At 43.7% G+C, this 5,529-nt stretch overlaps 1 protein-coding gene across 3 annotated transcripts in view; it reads left to right on the top strand.

Moving 5' to 3' along the window:
* Ntm (neurotrimin) overlaps positions 1-5,529 on the top strand; it is a 974,869-nt gene that overhangs the window by 33,166 nt on the left and 936,174 nt on the right. The gene's annotated exons all lie outside the window — the stretch shown is intronic.

Raw genomic sequence — 5,529 nt, 5'->3', positions numbered from 1 at the left:
CCCTTCTCCTTTCCTCCCCTCCCCTCTCCTTCCCTTCCCCTCCCCTGCCCTGCCCTCCCCTCTCCCTCTCTCTACCTTCTCCCTTTCCCCCTGCATTTCTATAATAAAGCTCTTAAACCATAGAGTCTCTGCTCCATCAAATTCCGCTGCGCACTCTGGTCAGTGTTGGGAACTCCTTCCCTTACCCCTCTCTCCTATAACCCCAAGGCGACAGGGTGTTGCCTGGGGGGGGGGGGCTGGTCAGGGGCTGCCACTTCTCCACCCCCCACACCCACCGTGTGGTTCAGAGGCTTAGATGCTCACCCAGGCCTTGTGGAAAGCACCTGCAGCTCTGTCTGCGTCTGCCTGCCCAGAACACAGGAACTCTGGCCGGATGTTAGGCCCCTTTTCCTCCCCACTTTTCCCCAGGGCTCCCAGGGCCCCACTTTTTTGTTCCCACAAATTTCTTTTTGCCCATTGGAGGGAAACGACTCCTGTTTCATTGAGGAAATCAAAGCAATTGGGAGTTAGCTTAGCTTCCAGCTCCCACATTTTCCAACACCTGTTTCTCATTTGGGGACCTCCCCCCCCATGCACTCTGGTTGTAATAGAAAAAAAATCCCTTCTTGTTTTAGAGTTCAGCTCCTTAACTTATATTCTGCCTGTGCTCTCTCCCCTTGAGGAGTTCAATCCCTCAATTAGCTTCTTGTTTCTCCAACAGCATTGCCTCTCCCCTCTCCATTGGATCATTCCCATCAGTATGCAGACACACTTGTCTCTCATTCTTTGAAACAACTGTAACATCAACAGCTTCTCAGGACCTCAAATCCCCTTCAGCCACAGACACATGTGTCCATTCCCCTAGCCAGTGAAGTATCTCTGAAAATGATCTATATTTATTATCTTGACGTTTCAACTCTTACTGCTCAACTCTCCAGTTTGGCATTGGCCCACAACACTTCACCACAACTGAGCTCATCAGAGTCACTGGCGACAGTTTTATTGCCCAACAATGCGGTCAATTTCCAGCCTACCTCTCAGGAGCACTTGACATAGTTGACCCATTATTCCTTTTGTGAAAATTGCCCTCTTGGCCCTTCCTCTGTGACATCACATTCTGCTGACTTCCTTCCACTTCCCCACCACTTCTTTATGCCTTCCTCCTCTTGGTCTGCCTCTATGTGCAGCTCGGCACAGGCTTGGTTCTCAGTCCTTCCTGGTACCCATTCACTCATCTGACAGCTCTTGCCCTAATTCCATTCCCAGTAGCCTTGGCATACTGGTGGCAACCAGATTCATGCCTCCAGACGGGCTCTTGCCTGTGAACTCCAGATAGAGAAATCATCTCAAATAAAACACCACTTCCTCCCTTTCTTTTACCCACATTGTCAAAGTAGCTATTTGTCAGAAACTGGGACGGAGTCACAACCACGGGTGTTTTCCAGTCACTCTCTATCCCACGAAGAAGTTCAGCTGCCATTTCTGTGCAAGCTCAAACCTGCTCGCCTTGCTGCCCCTTCCTGAGAGGTGTACACTCTTGGCACGATGTCTGTTTGGTTAATTATCATTTAAGATGTCTTCAAAACTCGACTCTTAGAAACAAGCAGTGATTCACCTTTAAAATAAAAGTTATTACATTCAGAAAAAGACATGGAAGCAAAACAGCAGGATGTAAATTTAATAAAGGCAATAAAAGTTCATCACTGCCAGGGGAAGCATGACCACAATTCATGTTCTCTTGTGGTCCAATTGCCTTCTGTGTGAGACTTAAGTTAGAGAGGAAACTCATAGCTGACAATTTTCTTGATATAGAAGAAGAAATTGTTTGACATTATTCTTTCAAAGGCAGGTGAAATTGCCAGAACTTTTGGGATAGAAAAAGTTTTCAGATGAACAGAACCTGGTATCTACCCATTGAAAATTCACCCACTTTTTATTACTAGTTAAATGAATTTTCTGTCTTAGAATGTATTACACTAATATTTCACAGGAATATGTCCAAAATGCAGCTTGCTTTTTTACTATTTTGTACCTGCCAATCTTACTCTCCCCTGTGTCCATTTTAGTGGCTCCTTCTAAACATTTTGCTGTAGCTCAGACCCTATCAATTACCCATGTTCCTCCCCCTTGTTTATCCTTAACACAAAATACATGATCATTTCTTGCATAATCTACCACCAAATATACTTTTGTGTATATCTCTTTCCTCTCTTTTTTTCAGATACCTTCTTCACTTGAGGTAGCACGGGATTTTGTCTGTACTATTTCAGTGGTCTCCTATTGGGTTTAGTAGGTAACACACTTCCTGATTACTCTTTACCTCCTGCCTTCTGCAGTCTGGAATAGCAGTCCTGCCCCGAGGTCCCAAAGCCTGTAAGCTTTTTCCTGTCTTCTCTTACTGGTTACAGGTTGTCACAGATTTCTCCATGGTTTTGCTCCAAGAAACTGTCCCTTTTGTTTCTCAAATTTGCTACTTTTGTTCTTACTCTGAGGCCCTTGCCATTGTTCATTCTTGTGCCTGGGACTCCTTGGCAGCCTCTGCCTTCCTGGGCTGGCTGCTTCCCACCATTCACCTGTTTTGAATCACACGGGTTCTTGTACTGTGGGACACAAGCACATGGGGTTAACTCCAGAACAGAATTTAATTCAAAATGACAAGAGTCATGAAGCTGGGGTGTTTCTGGAAGGGCTAGCCCCTGCTGCATTCCACAGCTTCACTGCATCCCTGCCCTGGTCCTGGACATACAACATGTGCACTTTGCACTTTGCACAGGCTACAACACCAAGCAATAGCAAATAAGGCTGACCGAAACACCTCCACTCAGATTTGAGAGCACTGTCTGGGGTGAGTTGTAGTGTTTCTACTGCACACAGCAAGTGTTGTGCATTGGTGAAAACATTGTGATTTAATTTCAAAAAAAAAAACAAAACAATTTTTAATAGATCTCTACCATCATACCTCATCATATAAGCATGGATCATAGTTGTTAGAGTGTTGAGTTTTAGTTTGAACCGTTGACTTAAGTCACACTCACACACACACTCACACATACATACACCATTACATGAAGTTTGGCTAAACTATTAGGACAATGAATTGGGCCTAAATATATTTCTATACTTTGGTACCTTGTGTTCATGAAAAGCAGCATTCTCAGGACACTGACCATTAGAAAATCAAAATAGTAAGCTATCCCCAAACATGTTGCAGATGCTGTCTATTCTGCAGTCTAAAATAATCAGCCCAGATTTAATTCTTTGTGTAAAAATAAACAAGCAAATCCACCTCATTACTATGCAAATCAGCTTTCATCTTCATTAAATGATAAAATTATATGTGTACCAAGGAATTGTTTTAAAATAAATTTCTTCATTGTTTATTAGCAGTAAATGTTTGATTTGTAGTCCCCCTGTGAGTGCCTGTATGCTGGAATCTCATAAACATTTTGCTAGTGAAGAGGAATTGATAGAGGAAAAAGTTTTCTATCGCGTCTTCCACTGGTCCTTCTTAGCACTTTCTGAAAGTGTAGTGTCTAGTGTATTTGTCTGGCTGTGTTGTTTACTGCTTCCGACTCAGTCCAAGAGGGTAGAGAATTGTTTCCATCATCCTACTACCATAGAACAAGGTGATGCCTGTAAATAACGGATAAGGATGGCGCTTCATACTGTCAGGACTTATGAATGAATGAAAGAACAACCCTCCCTCCCACCATGTGAATTCAGCTTTGTTTCTGGGAAGTGACATCAGTGAAAGCAAGAGTGAGACTCCCAAAGCATGAACCATCATTCTCTTCTATGTAGAAAGAGCAGTTCCTTAAGCTTTGTCCATACTCCTCTGGTTCTTTACTTTCACACAGTGGCTGTACAGATATCTCTCTCTCTCTCTCTCTCTCTCTCTCTCTCTCTCTCTCTCTCTCTCTCTCCCCCCTTGAGCCAGCATGAGAATTAAGTGAAATAATTTATGCAAATAAATATCTTCCCAACTGCTAAGCCTTGCTCTGTGCCTCTTAGAGAATAAGATCAAAGCTCTTTTCTGACTCCCAGCATGCACCAGGAAGGTGCACAGCTGTATTTGTATCTGCATAACTAATTCTGCACGGCGTGGCTCCAAAGACATCACCCCCTCCACAACTCCCCTGCACACACGCACACCTCCAAGTAAGGACGCCTTCCCAGACACACAGTGGTTGTTACTAGGTTCAGGTGGAGCCTGTTTTCAAGTGGATTAAAGCACTTTTGAATGTTGAGATGCTCACTCTCTTCTGTTAATGAGATAGAATAGCGTTTTACCTTTTAAGTATTGACATCTCCAATCTGCCACTCCTGCCGGAACTGTATTTCTGTGTTACTTATCCCAAACAGGGCTGAATACCCCCCCTAATATTTATTTGGGTGGTATCAAGGTCTCTGAATCTGAATTGGAAGTGTGTGTGTGTGTGTGTGTGTGTGTGTGTGTGTAAGGATTTCAGGAGAAGACCTCAGTAACTTTGTGTGTCTAACATTTAGTGGTTTCATCCCAAGCAGGTTTTGTCATGTGAACCAGAGTATTTGTGGGAGGCCGAAGGGTGTTACAAAGGCAATTCTGGGTTTTTTGTGCTGTCCCTTACTTATCAGTTGGATGCTAAAGTTCAATATGATGCCTAGGAAGACAGTGCTACCGAGAAATAGTGTGAAATATTTCAAAGCAGTGCCTAGTCTGTGGCGCAGTAACTGAGGACAGAAGGGAGACAGGCAAAACCTAAGGTGAGAAATCAAAAAGATTGTCAGGGCAGTGAAGAAGAGGAGACACGAGTCAGGGCAGAGCAACGGGCTTGGAAGATGGCAAGTTCTGAGAACGCCCTCTATCCTGGCTCAGTTCGACACACCCCTGGTCTTAATTCCCATACTATGTATGCAGTTATCCCTCAGGAACAGGGTGTGGACTTCCTGAGACATTTATTAACATAGAGTTTGAAGTTCTTGGTTCTATGGGACTGGGCTGCCTCCTGGGCGGGGAGAGAAGATGACTTCTGATGAAGTCTGTACCCACCCCTCTCTCCCAGCAAACATGCCAGCAGCATCTGGGTTAATGAACTGTGCCTTTTAATAAATGGGTCTTATCTTGCCAGAGCGCTGCTAAATTGTCAGGATTTTAAATTAACTTAATAGTTTCATGGATGGTACTTACTCACTCGTTACTCCAAAAGGAGAGTGGCCCCCAGCCTGGGTTTCTTATTGAATTATGCAACAGTTAGTTATTTCATTTGGGTTTAAGGGGAAATGTTTAGGATTAATGTGCTATGCCTCAATGCCCCCCTTAATGGGCATTTCCAGGCCTACCCTAAACTAAAAGCCAGTCATCAATCATTAGGTCACTGTGTGTTCCATGGACTTAGAAAGAAGTGGCTCACACCAAAAATGGTTAGCAGGCTCCTAGAAATACCCTGTTCTACTACTGGAGGGAGACAAAAATTTTATCTTCCTTTTCTTCTTCTTCTTCTTCTTCTTCTTCTTCTTCTTCTTCTTCTTCTTCTTCTTCTTCTTCTTCTTCTTCTTCTTCTTCTTCTTCTT

This window comes from Mus pahari, chromosome 10, assembly GCF_900095145.1.
Source record: "Mus pahari chromosome 10, PAHARI_EIJ_v1.1, whole genome shotgun sequence".
Classification (NCBI taxonomy): domain Eukaryota; kingdom Metazoa; phylum Chordata; class Mammalia; order Rodentia; family Muridae; genus Mus; species Mus pahari.
This window is presented reverse-complemented; position numbering and strand designations above follow the sequence as displayed.